Here is an 18,743-nt window from a genome sequence, read left to right as displayed (position 1 = left end):
GAGTGTTAGCAAACTTCTTCTTGAGGCAGAGGTTGTAACTCTGTGAGATGAACTCACAGATCAGAAAGAAGTTAATCAGAAAGCTTCTTTCACGTTTTGAACGGATGAAATTTCCTTTATCAGCGTAGGCCTCAATGTGATCCAAAGAAGCCCTTCTCAGATTCCTCAAAGACAGTGTTAATGGACTGCTCCACAAAACATAAGTGTAACTCTGTGAGATGAATTCACACATCACCAAGAAGTTTCTAAGAAAGCTTCTTTCTAGTTTTCATCTGTGGATATTTCCTTTGTCACTGTAATGTTCATTGCGCTATGAAGTATCTAATTGCAGATCTCCAGAAAACTGTGCTAACAAACTGATCACTGAAGAGAAACGTGTAACTGTATGAGTTGCTTTCACACATGGCAATGCAGTTTCTCAGAAAGCTTCTCTTTAGTTATTATGTGAGGATATTTCCTTTATCACCTTTGGCACCAATAGGCTCCCAAATATCACTTTGCAGATTCCACGAAAAGAGTGTTAGCAAAGTGCTTCTTAAGGCAGAGTTTGTAACTCTGTGAGATGAACTCACAGATCAGAAAGAAGTTTCTCAGAAAGCTTCTTTCACGTTTTGAACGGAAGAAATTTCCTTAATCAGCGTAGGCCTCAATGTGATCCAAAGAAGACCTTCTCAGTTTCCCCAAAGACAGTGTTAATTGACTGCTCCAAGAAACATAAGTGTAACTCTGTGAGATGAATTCACACATCACCAAGAAGTTTCTAAGAAAGCTTCTTTCTAGTTTTCATCTGTGGATATTTCCTTTGTCACTGTAATGTTCATAGCGCTATGAAGTATCTAATTGCAGATCTCCAGAAAACTGTGCTAACAAACTGATCACTGAAGAGAAACGTGTAACTCTGTGAGTTGCATTCACACATGGCAATGCAGTTTCTCAGAAAGCTTCTCCTTAGTTATTATGTGAGGATATTTCCTTTATCACCATGGGCCCCTATAGGCTCCCAAATATCACTTTGCAGATTCCACGAGAAGAGGGTTAGCAACCTTCTTCTTGAGGCAGAGGTTGTAACTCTGTGAGATGAACTCACAGATCAGAAAGAATTTTCTCAGAAAGCTTCTTTTCACGTTTTCAACGGATGAAATTCCCTTATCAGCGTGGGCCTCAATGTGATCCAAAGAAGCCCTTCTCAGATTCCTCAAAGACAGTGTTAATGGACTGCTCCACAAAACATAAGTGTAACTCTGTGAGATGAATTCACACATCACCAAGAAGTTTCTAAGAAACCTTCTTTCTAGTTTTCATCTGTGGATATTTTCTTTGTCACTGTAATGTTCATTGCGCTATGAAGTATCTAATTGCAGATCTCCAGAAAACTGAGCTCACAAACTGATCACTGAAGAGAAACGTGTAACTCTGTGTGTTGCATTCACACATGGCAATGCAGTTTCTCAGAAAGCTTCTCTTTAGTTATTATGTGAGGATATTTCCTTTATCACCATGGGCCCCTGTAGGCTCCCAAAAATCACTTTGCAGATTCCACGAGAAGAGTGTTAGCAAACTTCTTCTTGAGGCAGAGGTTGTAACCCTGTGCGATGAACTGACAGATCAGAAAGAAGGTTCTCAGAAAGCTTCTTTCACGTTTTGAACGGATGAAATTTCCTTTATCAGCGTAGGCCTCAATGTGATCCAAAGAAGCCCTTCTCAGATACCACAAAGACAGTGTTAATGGACTGCTCCACGAAACATAAGTGTAACTCTGTGAGATGAATTCACACATCACCAAGAAGTTTCTAAGAAAGCTTCTTTCTAGTTTTCATCTGTGGATATTTCCTTGGTCACTGTAATGTTCATTGCGCTATGAAGTATCTGATTGCAGATCTCCAGAAAACTGTGCTAACAAACTGATCACTGAAGAGAAACGTGTAACTCTCTGAGTTGCATTCACACATGGCAATGCAGTTTCTCAGAAAGCTTCTCTTTAGTTATTATGTGAGGATATTTCCTTTATCACCATGGGCCCCAGTAGGCTCCCAAATATCACTTTGCAGATTCCACGATAAGAGTGTTAGCAAACTGCTTCTTGAGGCAGAGGTTGTAACTCTGTGAGATGAACTCACAGATCAGAAAGAAGTTTCTCAGAAAGCTTCTTTCACGTTTTGAACGGATGAAATTTCCTTTATCAGCGTAGGCCTCAATGTGATTCAAAAAGCCCTTCTCAGTTTCCCCAAAGACAGTGTTAATGGACTGCTCCACGAAACATAAGTGTAACTCTGTGAGATGAATTCACACATCACAAAGAAGTTTCCAAGAAAACTTCTTTCTAGTTTTCATCGGTGGATATTTCCTTTGTCACTGTAATGTTCATTGCGCTATGAAGTATCTAATTGCAGATTTCCAGAAAACTGTGCTAACAAACTGATCACTGAAGAGAATCGTGTAACTCTGTGAGTTGCATTCACACATGGCAATGCAGTTTCTCAGAAAGCTTCTCTTTAGTTATTATGTGAGGATATTTCCTTGATCCTATTGAGCCAAAATAGGCTCCCAAATATCACTTTGCAGATTCCACGAGAAGAGTGTTAGCAAACTTCTTCTTGAGGAAGAGGTTGTAACTCTTTGAGATGAACTCACAGATCAGAAAGAAGTTTCTCAGAAAGCTTCTTTCACGTTTTGAACGGATGAAATTTCCTTTATCAGCGTAGGCCTCAATGTGATCCAAAGAAGCCCTTCTCAGTTTCTCCAAAGACAGTGTTAATGCACTGCTCCACGAAACATAAGTGTAACTCTGTGAGATGAATTCACACATCACCAAGAAGTTTCTAAGAAAGCTTCTTTCTTATTTTCATCTGAGGATATTTCCTTTGTCACTGTAATGTTCATTGCGCTACGAAGAATCTAATTGCAGATTTCCAGAAAACTGTGCTGGCAATGCAGTTTCTCAGAAAGCTTCTCTTTAGTTATTATGTGAGGATATTTCCTTTATCACCATGGGCCCCTATAGGCTCCCAAATATCACTTTGCAGATTTCACGAAAAGAGTGTTAGCAAAATGCTTCTTGAGGCAGAGGTTGTAACTCTGTGAGATGAACTCACAGATCAGAAAGAAGTTTCTCAGAATGCTTCTTTCACCTTTTGAATGGATGAAATTTCCTTTATCAGCGTGGGGATCAATGTGATCCAAAGAAGCCCTTCTTAGTTTCCCCAAAGACAGTGTTAATGGACTGCTCCACGAAACGTAAGTGTAACTCTGTGAGATGAATTCACACATCACCAAGAAGTTTCTAAGAAAGCTTCTTTCTAGTTTTCATCTGTGGATATTTCCTTTGTCATTGTAATGTTCATTGCGCTATGAAGTATCTAATTGCAGATTTCCAGAAAACTGTGCTAACAAACTGATCACTGAAGAGAAACTTGTAACTCTGTGAGTTGCATTCACACATGGCAATGCAGTTTCTCAGAAAGCTTCTCTTTAGTTTTTATGTGAGGATATTTCCTTTATCACCATGGGTCCCAATAGGCTCCCAAATATCACTTTGCAGATTCCAAGAAAAGAGTGTTAGCAACCTGCTTCTTGAGGCAGAGGTTGTAACTCTGTGAGATGACACACAGATGAGAAAGAAGTTTCTCAGAAAGATTCTATCACGTTTTGAACGGATGAAATTTCCTTTATCAGCGTAGGCCTCAATGAGATCCAAAGGAGCCCTTCTCAGTTTCCCCAAAGACAGTGTTAATAGACTGCTCCACGAAACATAAGTGTAACTCTGTGAGATGAATTCACACATCACCAACAAGTTTCTAAGAAAGCTTCTTTCTAGTTTTCATCTTTGGATATTTCCTTTGTCACTGTAATGTTCATTGCGCTATGAAGTATCTAATTGCAGATCTCCAGAAAACTGGGCTAACAAACTGATCACTGAAGAGAAACGTGTAACTCTGTGAGTTGCATTCACACACGGCAATGCAGTTTCTCAGAAAGCTTCTCTTTAGTTATTATGTGAGGATATTTCCTTTATCACCGTGGGCCCCTTAGGCTTCCAAATATCACTTTGCAGATTCCACGAGAAGAGGGTTAGCAAGCTTCTTCTTGAGACAGAGGTTGTAACTCTATGAGATGAACTCACAGATCAGAAAGAAGTTTCTCAGAAAGCTTCTTTCACGTTTTTAATGGATGAAATTTCCTTTATCAGCGTAGGCCTCAATGTGATCCTAAGAAGCCCTTCCTAGATTCCTCAAAGACAGTGTTAATGGGGTGCTCCACAAAACATAAGTGTAACTCTGTGAGATGAATTCACACATCACCAAGAAGTTTCTAAGAAACATTCTTTCTAGTTTTCATCTGTGGATATTTCCTTTGTCACTGGTATGTTCATTGCGCTATGAAGTATCTAATTGCAAATTTCCAGAACACTGTGCTGGCGATGCATTTTCTCAGAAACCTTCTCTTTAGATATTATGTGAGGATATTTCCTTTATCACCATGGGCCCCAATAGGCTCCCAAATATCACTTTGCAGATTCCACGAAAAGAGTGTTAGCAAACTGCTTCTTGAGGCAGAGGTTGTAACTCTGTGAGATGAACTCACAGATCAGAAAGAAGTTTCTCAGAAAGCTTCTTTCACGTTTTGAATGGATGAAATTTCCTTTATCAGCGTAGGCCTCAATGTGATCCAAAGAAGCCCTTCTCAGTTTCCCGAAAGACAGTGTTAATGGACTGCTCCACGAAACATAAGTGTAACTGTGTGAGATGAATTCACACATCACCAAGAAGTTTCTAAGTATGCTTCTTTCTAGTTTTCATCTGTGGATATTTCCTTTGTCACTGTAATGTTCATTGCGCTATGAAGTATCTAATTGCAGATCTCCAGAAAACTGTGCTAACAAACTGATCACTGAAGAGAAACGTGTAACTCTGTGAGTTGCATTCACACATGGCAATGCAGTTTCTCACAAAGCTTCTCTTTAATTATTATGTGAGGATATTTCCTTTATCACCATGGGCCCCAATAGGCTCCCAAATATCACTTTGCAGATTCCACGAAAAGAGTGTTAGCAAACTGCTTCTTGACACAGAGGTTGTAACTCTGTGAGATGAACTCACAGATCAGAAAGAAGTCTCTCAGAAAGCTTCTTTCACGTTTTGAATGGATGAAATTTCCTTTTTCAGCGTAGGCCTCAATGTGATCCAAAGAAGCCCTTCTCAGTTTCCCCAAAGACAGTGTTAATGGACTGCTCCACGAAACATAAGTGTAACTCTGTGAGATGAATTCACACATCACCAAGAAGTTTCTAAGAAAGCTTATTTCTAGTTTTCATCTGTGGATATTTCCTTTGTCACTGTAATGTTCATTGCGCTATGAAGTATCTAATTGCAGATCTCCAGAAAACTGTGTTAACAAACTGATCACTGAAGAGAAACGTGTAACTCTGTGAGTTGCATTCACACATGGCAATGCAGTTTCTCAGAAAGCTTCTCTTTAGTTATTATGTGAGGATATTTCCTTTATCACCATGGGCCCCTATAGGCTCCCAAATATCACTTTGCAGATTCCACGAGAGGAGTGTTAGCAAACTTCTTCTTGAGGCAGAGGTTGTAACTCTGTGAGATGAACTCACAGATCAGAAAGAAGTTTCTCAGAAAGCTTCTTTCACGTTTTGAACGGATGAAATTTCCTTTATCAGCGTAGGCCTCAATGAGATCCAAAGGAGCCCTTCTCAGTTTCCCCAAAGACAGTGTTAATAGACTGCTCCACGAAAAATAAGTGTAACTCTGTGAGATGAATTCACACATCACCAAGAAGTTTCTAAGAAAGCTTCTTTCTAGTTTTCATCTGTGGATATTTCCTTTGTCACTGTAATGTTCATTGCGCTATGAAGTATCTAATTGCAGATTTCCAGAAAACTGTGCTAACAAACTGATCACTGAAGAGAAACTTGTAACTCTGTGAGTTGCATTCACACATGGTAATGCAGTTTCTCGGAAATCTTCTCTTTAGTTATTATGTGAGGATATTTCCTTTATCACCATGGGCCCCTATAGGCTCCCAAATATCACTTTGTAGATTCCACGAGAGGAGTGTTAGCAAACTTCTTCTTGAGGCAGAGGTTGTAACCCTGAGAGATGAACTGACAGATCAGAAAGAAGGTTCTCAGAAAGCTTCTTTCACGTTTTGAACGGATGAAATTTCCTTTATCAGCGTAGGCCTCAATGTGATCCAAAGAAGACCTTCTCAGATACCACAAAGACAGTGTTAATGGACTGCTCCACGAAACATAAGTGTAACTCTGTGAGATGAATTCACACATCACCAAGAAGTTTCTAAGAAAGCTTCTTTCTAGTTTTCATCTGTGGATATTTCCTTGGTCACTGTAATGTTCATTGCGCTATGAAGTATCTGATTGCAGATCTCCAGAAAACTGTGCTAACAAACTGATCACTGAAGAGAAACGTGTAACTCTCTGAGTTGCATTCACACATGGCAATGCAGTTTCTCAGAAAGCTTCTCTTTAGTTATTATGTGAGGATATTTCCTTTATCACCATGGGCCCCAGTAGGCTCCCAAATATCACTTTGCAGATTCCACGATAAGAGTGTTAGCAAACTGCTTCTTGAGGCAGAGGTTGTAACTCTGTGAGATGAACTCACAGATCAGAAAGAAGTTTCTCAGAAAGCTTCTTTCACGTTTTGAACGGATGAAATTTCCTTTATCAGCGTAGGCCTCAATGTGATTCAAAAAGCCCTTCTCAGTTTCCCCAAAGACAGTGTTAATGGACTGCTCCACGAAACATAAGTGTAACTCTATGAGATGAATTCACACATCACAAAGAAGTTTCCAAGAAAACTTCTTTCTAGTTTTCATCGGTGGATATTTCCTTTGTCACTGTAATGTTCATTGCGCTATGAAGTATCTAATTGCAGATTTCCAGAAAACTGTGCTAACAAACTGATCACTGAAGAGAAACGTGTAACTCTGTGAGTTGCATTCACACATGGCAATGCAGTTTCTCAGAAAGCTTCTCTTTAGTTATTATGTGAGGATATTTCCTTGATCCTATTGAGCCAAAATAGGCTCCCAAATATCACTTTGCAGATTCCACGAGAAGAGTGTTAGCAAACTTCTTCTTGAGGAAGAGGTTGTAACTCTTTGAGATGAACTCACAGATCAGAAAGAAGTTTCTCAGAAAGCTTCTTTCACGTTTTGAACGGATGAAATTTCCTTTATCAGCGTAGGCCTCAATGTGATCCAAAGAAGCCCTTCTCAGTTTCTCCAAAGACAGTGTTAATGCACTGCTCCACGAAACATAAGTGTAACTCTGTGAGATGAATTCACACATCACCAAGAAGTTTCTAAGAAAGGTTCTTTCTTATTTTCATCTGAGGATATTTCCTTTGTCACTGTAATGTTCATTGCGCTACGAAGAATCTAATTGCAGATTTCCAGAAAACTGTGCTGGCAATGCAGTTTCTCAGAAAGCTTCTCTTTAGTTATTATGTGAGGATATTTCCTTTATCACCATGGGCCCCTATAGGCTCCCAAATATCACTTTGCAGATTCCACGAAAAGAGTGTTAGCAAAATGCTTCTTGAGGCAGAGGTTGTAACTCTGTGAGATGAACTCACAGATCAGAAAGAAGTTTCTCAGAATGCTTCTTTCACCTTTTGAATGGATGAAATTTCCTTTATCAGCGTGGGGATCAATGTGATCCAAAGAAGCCCTTCTTAGTTTCCCCAAAGACAGTGTTAATGGACTGCTCCACGAAACGTAAGTGTAACTCTGTGAGATGAATTCACACATCACCAAGAAGTTTCTAAGAAAGCTTCTTTCTAGTTTTCATCTGTGGATATTTCCTTTGTCATTGTAATGTTCATTGCGCTATGAAGTATCTAATTGCAGATTTCCAGAAAACTGTGCTAACAAACTGATCACTGAAGAGAAACTTGTAACTCTGTGAGTTGCATTCACACATGGCAATGCAGTTTCTCAGAAAGCTTCTCTTTAGTTTTTATGTGAGGATATTTCCTTTATCACCATGGGTCCCAATAGGCTCCCAAATATCACTTTGCAGATTCCAAGAAAAGAGTGTTAGCAACCTGCTTCTTGAGGCAGAGGTTGTAACTCTGTGAGATGACACACAGATGAGAAAGAAGTTTCTCAGAAAGATTCTATCACGTTTTGAACGGATGAAATTTCCTTTATCAGCGCAGGCCTCAATGAGATCCCAAGGAGCCCTTCTCAGTTTCCCCAAAGACAGTGTTAATAGACTGCTCCACGAAACATAAGTGTAACTCTGTGAGATGAATTCACACATCACCAAGAAGTTTCTACGAAAGCTTCTTTCTAGTTTTCATCTTTGGATATTTCCTTTGTCACTGTAATGTTCATTGCGCTATGAAGTATCTAATTGCAGATCTCCAGAAAACTGGGCTAACAAACTGATCACTGAAGAGAAACGTGTAACTCTGTGAGTTGCATTCACACACGGCAATGCAATTTCTCAGAAAGCTTCTCTTTAGTTATTATGTGAGGATATTTCCTTTATCAAAGTGGGCCCCTTAGGCTTCCAAATGTCACTTTGCAGATTCCACGAGAAGAGGGTTAGCAAGCTTCTTCTTGAGACAGAGGTTGTAACTCTATGAGATGAACTCACAGATCAGAAAGAAGTTTCTCAGAAAGCTTCTTTCACGTTTTTAACGGATGAAATTTCCTTTATCAGCGTAGGCCTCAATGTGATCCTAAGAAGCCCTTCCTAGATTCCTCAAAGACAGTGTTAATGGGGTGCTCCACAAAACATAAGTGTAACTCTGTGAGATGAATTCACACATCACCAAGAAGTTTCTAAGAAACATTCTTTCTAGTTTTCATCTGTGGATATTTCCTTTGTCACTGGTACGTTCATTGCGCTATGAAGTATCTAATTGCAATTTTCCAGAACACTGTGCTGGCGATGCATTTTCTCAGAAACCTTCTCTTTAGATATTATGTGAGGATATTTTCTTTATCACCATGGGCCCCAATAGGCTCCCAAATATCACTTTGCAGATTCCAAGAATAGAGTGTTAGCAAACTGCTTCTTGAGGCAGAGGTTGTAACTCTGTGAGATGAACTCACAGATCAGAAAGAAGGTTCTCAGAAAGCTTCTTTCACGTTTTGAATGGATGAAATTTCCTTTATCAGCGTAGGCCTCAATGTGATCCAAAGAAGCCCTTCTCAGTTTCCCCAAAGACAGTGTTAATGGACTGCTCCACGAAACATAAGTGTAACTGTGTGAGATGAATTCACACATCACCAAGAAGTTTCTAAGTATGCTTATTTCTAGTTTTCATCTGTGGATATTTCCTTTGTCACTGTAATGTTCATTGCGCTATGAAGTATCTAATTGCAGATCTCCAGAAAACTGTGCTAACAAACTGATCACTGAAGAGAAACGTGTAACTCTGTGAGTTGCATTCACACATGGCAATGCAGTTTCTCAGAAAGCTTCTCTTTAGTTATTATGTGAGGATATTTCCTTTATCACCATGGGCCCTTATAGGCTCCCAAATATCACTTTGCAGATTCCACGAGAAGAGTGTTAGCAAACTTCTTCTTGAGGCAGAGGTTGTAACCCTGTGAGAAGAACTCACAGATCAGAAAGAAGTTTCTCAGAAAGCTTCTTTCACGTTTTGAACGGATGAAATTTCCTTTATCAGTGTAGGCCTCAATGTGATCCAAAGAAGCCCTTCTCAGATTCCTCAAAGACAGTTTTACTGGACTGCTCCACGAAACATAAGTGTAACTCTGTGTGATGAATTCACACATCACCAAGAAGTTTCTAAGAAAGCTTCTTTCTAGTTTTCATCTGTGGATATTTCCTTTGTCACTCGAATGGTCATTGCGCTATGAAGTATCTAATTGCAGACTTCCAGAACACTGTGATGGCAATGCAGTTTCTCAGAAAGCTTCTCTTTAGTTATTATGTGAGGATATTTCCTTTATCACCATGGGCCCCAATAGGCTCCCAAATATCATTTTGCAGATTCCACGAAAAGAGTGTTAGCAAACTGCTTCTGGAGGCAGAGTTTGTAACTCTGTGAGATGTACTCACAGATCAGAAAGAAGTTTCTCAGAAAGCTTCTTTCACGTTTTGAACAGATGAAATTTCCTTTATCAGCGTAGGCCTCAATGTGATCCAAAGAAGCCCTTCTCAGTTTCCCCAAAGACAGTGTTAATGGACTGCTCCACTTAACATAAGTGTAACTCTGTGAGATGAATTCACACATCACCAAGAAGTTTCTAAGAAAGCTTCTTTCTAGTTTTCATCTGTGGATATTTCCTTTGTCACTGTAATTTTCATTGCGCTATGAAGTATCTAATTGCAGATCTCCAGAAAACTGTGCTAACAAACTGATCACTGAAGAGAAACGTGTAACTCTGTGAGTTGCATTCACACATGGCAATGCAGTTTCTCAGAAAGCTTCTCTTTAGTTATTATGTGAGGATATTTCCTTTATCACCATGGGCCCCTATAGGCTCCCAAATATCACTTTGCAGATTCCACGAGAGGAGTGTTAGCAAACTTCTTCTTGAGGCAAAGGTTGTAACTCTGTGAGATGAACTCACAGATCAGAAAGAAGTTTCTCAGAAAGCTTCTTTCACGTTTTGAACGGATGAAATTTCCTTTATCAGCGTAGGCCTCAATGTGATCCAAAGAAGCCCTTCTCAGTTTCCCCAAAGACAGTGTTAATGGACTGCTCCACGAAACATAAGTGTAACTCTGTGAGATGAATTCACACATCACCAAGAAGTTTCTAAGAAAGCTTCTTTCTAGTTTTCATCTGTGGATATTTCCTTTGTCATTGTAATGTTCATTGCGCTATGAAGTATCTAATTGCAGATTTCCAGAAAACTGTGCTAACAAACTGATCACTGAAGAGAAACTTGTAACTCTGTGAGTTGCATTCACACATGGCAATGCAGTTTCTCAGAAAGCTTCTCTTTAGTTTTTATGTGAGGATATTTCCTTTATCACCATGGGTCCCAATAGGCTCCCAAATATCACTTTGCAGATTCCAAGAAAAGAGTGTTAGCAACCTGCTTCTTGAGGCAGAGGTTGTAACTCTGTGAGATGACACACAGATGAGAAAGAAGTTTCTCAGAAAGATTCTATCACGTTTTGAACGGATGAAATTTCCTTTATCAGCGTAGGCCTCAATGAGATCCAAAGGAGCCCTTCTCAGTTTCCCCAAAGACAGTGTTAATAGACTGCTCCACGAAACATAAGTGTAACTCTGTGAGATGAATTCACACATCACCAACAAGTTTCTAAGAAAGCTTCTTTCTAGTTTTCATCTTTGGATATTTCCTTTGTCACTGTAATGTTCATTGCGCTATGAAGTATCTAATTGCAGATCTCCAGAAAACTGGGCTAACAAACTGATCACTGAAGAGAAACGTGTAACTCTGTGAGTTGCATTCACACACGGCAATGCAGTTTCTCAGAAAGCTTCTCTTTAGTTATTATGTGAGGATATTTCCTTTATCACCGTGGGCCCCTTAGGCTTCCAAATATCACTTTGCAGATTCCACGAGAAGAGGGTTAGCAAGCTTCTTCTTGAGACAGAGGTTGTAACTCTATGAGATGAACTCACAGATCAGAAAGAAGTTTCTCAGAAAGCTTCTTTCACGTTTTTAACGGATGAAATTTCCTTTATCAGCGTAGGCCTCAATGTGATCCTAAGAAGCCCTTCCTAGATTCCTCAAAGACAGTGTTAATGGGGTGCTCCACAAAACATAAGTGTAACTCTGTGAGATGAATTCACACATCACCAAGAAGTTTCTAAGAAACATTCTTTCTAGTTTTCATCTGTGGATATTTCCTTTGTCACTGGTATGTTCATTGCGCTATGAAGTATCTAATTGCAAATTTCCAGAACACTGTGCTGGCGATGCATTTTCTCAGAAACCTTCTCTTTAGATATTATGTGAGGATATTTCCTTTATCACCATGGGCCCCAATAGGCTCCCAAATATCACTTTGCAGATTCCACGAAAAGAGTGTTAGCAAACTGCTTCTTGAGGCAGAGGTTGTAACTCTGTGAGATGAACTCACAGATCAGAAAGAAGTTTCTCAGAAAGCTTCTTTCACGTTTTGAATGGATGAAATTTCCTTTATCAGCGTAGGCCTCAATATGATCCAAAGAAGCCCTTCTCAGTTTCCCGAAAGACAGTGTTAATGGACTGCTCCACGAAACATAAGTGTAACTGTGTGAGATGAATTCACACATCACCAAGAAGTTTCTAAGTATGCTTCTTTCTAGTTTTCATCTGTGGATATTTCCTTTGTCACTGTAATGTTCATTGCGCTATGAAGTATCTAATTGCAGATCTCCAGAAAACTGTGCTAACAAACTGATCACTGAAGAGAAACGTGTAACTCTGTGAGTTGCATTCACACATGGCAATGCAGTTTCTCACAAAGTTTCTCTTTAATTATTATGTGAGGATATTTCCTTTTTCACCATGGGCCCCAATAGGCTCCCAAATATCACTTTGCAGATTCCACGAAAAGAGTGTTAGCAAACTGCTTCTTGACACAGAGGTTGTAACTCTGTGAGATGAACTCACAGATCATAAAGAAGTCTCTCAGAAAGCTTCTTTCACGTTTTGAATGGATGAAATTTCCTTTTTCAGCGTAGGCCTCAATGTGATCCAAAGAAGCCCTTCTCAGTTTCCCCAAAGACAGTGTTAATGGACTGCTCCACGAAACATAAGTGTAACTCTGTGAGATGAATTCACACATCACCAAGAAGTTTCTAAGAAAGCTTATTTTTAGTTTTCATCTGTGGATATTTCCTTTGTCACTGTAATGTTCATTGCGCTATGAAGTATCTAATTGCAGATCTCCAGAAAACTGTGTTAACAAACTGATCACTGAAGAGAAACGTGTAACTCTGTGAGTTGCATTCACACATGGCAATGCAGTTTCTCAGAAAGCTTCTCTTTAGTTATTATGTGAGGATATTTCCTTTATCACCATGGGCCCCTATAGGCTCCCAAATATCACTTTGCAGATTCCACGAGAGGAGTGTTAGCAAACTTCTTCTTGAGGCAGAGGTTGTAACTCTGTGAGATGAACTCACAGATCAGAAAGAAGTTTCTCAGAAAGCTTCTTTCACGTTTTGAACGGATGAAATTTCCTTTATCAGCGTAGGCCTCAATGAGATCCAAAGGAGCCCTTCTCAGTTTCCCCAAAGACAGTGTTAATAGACTGCTCCACGAAAAATAAGTGTAACTCTGTGAGATGAATTCACACATCACCAAGAAGTTTCTAAGAAAGCTTCTTTCTAGTTTTCATCTGTGGATATTTCCTTTGTCACTGTAATGTTCATTGCGCTATGAAGTATCTAATTGCAGATTTCCAGAAAACTGTGCTAACAAACTGATCACGGAAGAGAAACTTGTAACTCTGTGAGTTGCATTCACACATGGTAATGCAGTTTCTCGGAAATCTTCTCTTTAGTTATTATGTGAGGATATTTCCTTTATCACCATGGGCCCCTATAGGCTCCCAAATATCACTTTGTAGATTCCACGAGAGGAGTGTTAGCAAACTTCTTCTTGAGGCAGAGGTTGTAACCCTGAGAGATGAACTGACAGATCAGAAAGAAGGTTCTCAGAAAGCTTCTTTCACGTTTTGAACGGATGAAATTTCCTTTATCAGCGTAGGCCTCAATGTGATCCAAAGAAGACCTTCTCAGATACCACAAAGACAGTGTTAATGGACTGCTCCACGAAACATAAGTGTAACTCTGTGAGATGAATTCACACATCACCAAGAAGTTTCTAAGAAAGCTTCTTTCTAGTTTTCATCTGTGGATATTTCCTTGGTCACTGTAATGTTCATTGCGCTATGAAGTATCTGATTGCAGATCTCCAGAAAACTGTGCTAACAAACTGATCACTGAAGAGAAACGTGTAACTCTCTGAGTTGCATTCACACATGGCAATGCAGTTTCTCAGAAAGCTTCTCTTTAGTTATTATGTGAGGATATTTCCTTTATCACCATGGGCCCCAGTAGGCTCCCAAATATCACTTTGCAGATTCCACGATAAGAGTGTTAGCAAACTGCTTCTTGAGGCAGAGGTTGTAACTCTGTGAGATGAACTCACAGTTCAGAAAGAAGTTTCTCAGAAAGCTTCTTTCACGTTTTGAACGGATGAAATTTCCTTTATCAGCGTAGGCCTCAATGTGATTCAAAAAGCCCTTCTCAGTTTCCCCAAAGACAGTGTTAATGGACTGCTCCACGAAACATAAGTGTAACTCTGTGAGATGAATTCACACATCACAAAGAAGTTTCCAAGAAAACTTCTTTCTAGTTTTCATCGGTGGATATTTCCTTTGTCACTGTAATGTTCATTGCGCTATGAAGTATCTAATTGCAGATTTCCAGAAAACTGTGCTAACAAACTGATCACTGAAGAGAAACGTGTAACTCTGTGAGTTGCATTCACACATGGCAATGCAGTTTCTCAGAAAGCTTCTCTTTAGTTATTATGTGAGGATATTTCCTTGATCCTATTGAGCCAAAATAGGCTCCCAAATATCACTTTGCAGATTCCACGAGAAGAGTGTTAGCAAACTTCTTCTTGAGGAAGAGGTTGTAACTCTTTGAGATGAACTCACAGATCAGAAAGAAGTTTCTCAGAAAGCTTCTTTCACGTTTTGAACGGATGAAATTTCCTTTATCAGCGTAGGCCTCAATGTGATCCAAAGAAGCCCTTCTCAGTTTCTCCAAAGACAGTGTTAATGCACTGCTCCACGAAACATAAGTGTAACTCTGTGAGATGAATTCACACATCACCAAGAAGTTTCTAAGAAAGCTTCTTTCTTATTTTCATCTGAGGATATTTCCTTTGTCACTGTAATGTTCATTGCGCTACGAAGAATCTAATTGCAGATTTCCAGAAAACTGTGCTGGCAATGCAGTTTCTCAGAAAGCTTCTCTTTAGTTATTATGTGAGGATATTTCCTTTATCACCATGGGCCCCTATAGGCTCCCAAATATCACTTTGCAGATTCCACGAAAAGAGTGTTAGCAAAATGCTTCTTGAGGCAGAGGTTGTAACTCTGTGAGATGAACTCACAGATCAGAAAGAAGTTTCTCAGAATGCTTCTTTCACCTTTTGAATGGATGAAATTTCCTTTATCAGCGTGGGGATCAATGTGATCCAAAGAAGCCCTTCTTAGTTTCCCCAAAGACAGTGTTAATGGACTGCTCCACGAAACGTAAGTGTAACTCTGTGAGATGAATTCACACATCACCAAGAAGTTTCTAAGAAAGCTTCTTTCTAGTTTTCATCTGTGGATATTTCCTTTGTCATTGTAATGTTCATTGCGCTATGAAGTATCTAATTGCAGATTTCCAGAAAACTGTGCTAACAAACTGATCACTGAAGAGAAACTTGTAACTCTGTGAGTTGCATTCACACATGGCAATGCAGTTTCTCAGAAAGCTTCTCTTTAGTTTTTATGTGAGGATATTTCCTTTATCACCATGGGTCCCAATAGGCTCCCAAATATCACTTTGCAGATTCCAAGAAAAGAGTGTTAGCAACCTGCTTCTTGAGGCAGAGGTTGTAACTCTGTGAGATGACACACAGATGAGAAAGAAGTTTCTCAGAAAGATTCTATCACGTTTTGAACGGATGAAATTTCCTTTATCAGCGCAGGCCTCAATGAGATCCCAAGGAGCCCTTCTCAGTTTCCCCAAAGACAGTGTTAATAGACTGCTCCACGAAACATAAGTGTAACTCTGTGAGATGAATTCACACATCACCAAGAAGTTTCTACGAAAGCTTCTTTCTAGTTTTCATCTTTGGATATTTCCTTTGTCACTGTAATGTTCATTGCGCTATGAAGTATCTAATTGCAGATCTCCAGAAAACTGGGCTAACAAACTGATCACTGAAGAGAAACGTGTAACTCTGTGAGTTGCATTCACACACGGCAATGCAATTTCTCAGAAAGCTTCTCTTTAGTTATTATGTGAGGATATTTCCTTTATCAAAGTGGGCCCCTTAGGCTTCCAAATGTCACTTTGCAGATTCCACGAGAAGAGGGTTAGCAAGCTTCTTCTTGAGACAGAGGTTGTAACTCTATGAGATGAACTCACAGATCAGAAAGAAGTTTCTCAGAAAGCTTCTTTCACGTTTTTAACGGATGAAATTTCCTTTATCAGCGTAGGCCTCAATGTGATCCTAAGAAGCCCTTCCTAGATTCCTCAAAGACAGTGTTAATGGGGTGCTCCACAAAACATAAGTGTAACTCTGTGAGATGAATTCACACATCACCAAGAAGTTTCTAAGAAACATTCTTTCTAGTTTTCATCTGTGGATATTTCCTTTGTCACTGGTACGTTCATTGCGCTATGAAGTATCTAATTGCAAATTTCCAGAACACTGTGCTGGCGATGCATTTTCTCAGAAACCTTCTCTTTAGATATTATGTGAGGATATTTTCTTTATCACCATGGGCCCCAATAGGCTCCCAAATATCACTTTGCAGATTCCAAGAATAGAGTGTTAGCAAACTGCTTCTTGAGGCAGAGGTTGTAACTCTGTGAGATGAACTCACAGATCAGAAAGAAGGTTCTCAGAAAGCTTCTTTCACGTTTTGAATGGATGAAATTTCCTTTATCAGCGTAGGCCTCAATGTGATCCAAAGAAGCCCTTCTCAGTTTCCCCAAAGACAGTGTTAATGGACTGCTCCACGAAACATAAGTGTAACTGTGTGAGATGAATTCACACATCACCAAGAAGTTTCTAAGTATGCTTATTTCTAGTTTTCATCTGTGGATATTTCCTTTGTCACTGTAATGTTCATTGCGCTATGAAGTATCTAATTGCAGATCTCCAGAAAACTGTGCTAACAAACTGATCACTGAAGAGAAACGTGTAATCTGTGAGTTGCATTCACACATGGCAATGCAGTTTCTCAGAAAGCTTCTCTTTAGTTATTATGTGAGGATATTTCCATTATCACCATGGGCCCTTATAGGCTCCCAAATATCACTTTGCAGATTCCACGAGAAGAGTGTTAGCAAACTTCTTCTTGAGGCAGAGGTTGTAACACTGTGAGATGAACTCACAGATCAGAAAGAAATTTCTCAGAAAGCTTCTTTCACGTTTTGAACGGATGAAATTTCCTTTATCAGTGTAGGCCTCAATGTGATCCAAAGAAGCCCTTCTCAGATTCCTCAAAGACAGTTTTACTGGACTGCTCCACGAAACATAAGTGTAACTCTGTGTGATGAATTCACACATCACCAAGAAGTTTCTAAGAAAGCTTCTTTCTAGTTTTCATCTGTGGATATTTCCTTTGTCACTCGAATGGTCATTGCGCTATGAAGTATCTAATTGCAGACTTCCAGAACACTGTGATGGCAATGCAGTTTCTCAGAAAGCTTCTCTTTAGTTATTATGTGAGGATATTTCCTTTATCACCATGGGCCCCAATAGGCTCCCAAATATCATTTTGCAGATTCCACGAAAAGAGTGTTAGCAAACTGCTTCTGGAGGCAGAGTTTGTAACTCTGTGAGATGTACTCACAGATCAGAAAGAAGTTTCTCAGAAAGCTTCTTTCACGTTTTGAACAGATGAAATTTCCTTTATCAGCGTAGGCCTCAATGTGATCCAAAGAAGCCCTTCTCAGTTTCCCCAAAGACAGTGTTAATGGACTGCTCCACTTAACATAAGTGTAACTCTGTGAGATGAATTCACACATCACCAAGAAGTTTCTAAGAAAGCTTCTTTCTAGTTTTCATCTGTGGATATTTCCTTTGTCACTGTAATTTTCATTGCGCTATGAAGTATCTAATTGCAGATCTCCAGAAAACTGTGCTAACAAACTGATCACTGAAGAGAAACGTGTAACTCTGTGAGTTGCATTCACACATGGCAATGCAGTTTCTCAGAAAGCTTCTCTTTAGTTATTATGTGAGGATATTTCCTTTATCACCATGGGCCCCTATAGGCTCCCAAATATCACTTTGCAGATTCCACGAGAGGAGTGTTAGCAAACTTCTTCTTGAGGCAAAGGTTGTAACTCTGTGAGATGAACTCACAGATCAGAAAGAAGTTTCTCAGAAAGCTTCTTTCACGTTTTGAACGGATGAAATTTCCTTTATCAGCGTAGGCCTCAATGAGATCCAAAGGAGCCCTTCTCAGTTTCCCCAAAGACAGTGTTAATAGACTGCTCCACGAAACATAAGTGTAACTCTGTGAGATGAATTCACACATCACCAAGAAGTTTCTAAGAAAGCTTCTTTCTAGTTTTCATCTGTGGATATTTCCTTTGTCACTGTAATGTTCATTGCGCTATGAAGTATCTAATTGCAGATTTCCAGAAAACTGTGCTAACAAACTGATCACTGAAGAGAAACGTGTAACTCTGTGAGTTGCATTCACACTTGGCAATGCAGTTTCTCACAAAGCTTCTCTTTAATTATTATGTGAGGATATTTCCTTTATCACCATGGGCCCCAATAGGCTCCCAAATATCACTTTGCAGATTCCACGAAAAGAGTGTTAGCAAAATGCTTCTTGACACAGAGGTTGTAACTCTGTGAGATGAACTCACAGATCAGAAAGAAGTCTCTCAGAAAGCTTCTTTCACGTTTTGAATGGATGAAATTTCCTTTATCAGCGTAGGCCTCAATGTGATCCAAAGAAGACCTTCTCAGATTCCTCAAAGACAGTGTTAATGGAC

Source organism: Rhinopithecus roxellana, chromosome 10 (assembly GCF_007565055.1).
Source record: "Rhinopithecus roxellana isolate Shanxi Qingling chromosome 10, ASM756505v1, whole genome shotgun sequence".
NCBI lineage: Eukaryota > Metazoa > Chordata > Mammalia > Primates > Cercopithecidae > Rhinopithecus > Rhinopithecus roxellana.
This window is presented reverse-complemented; position numbering follows the sequence as displayed.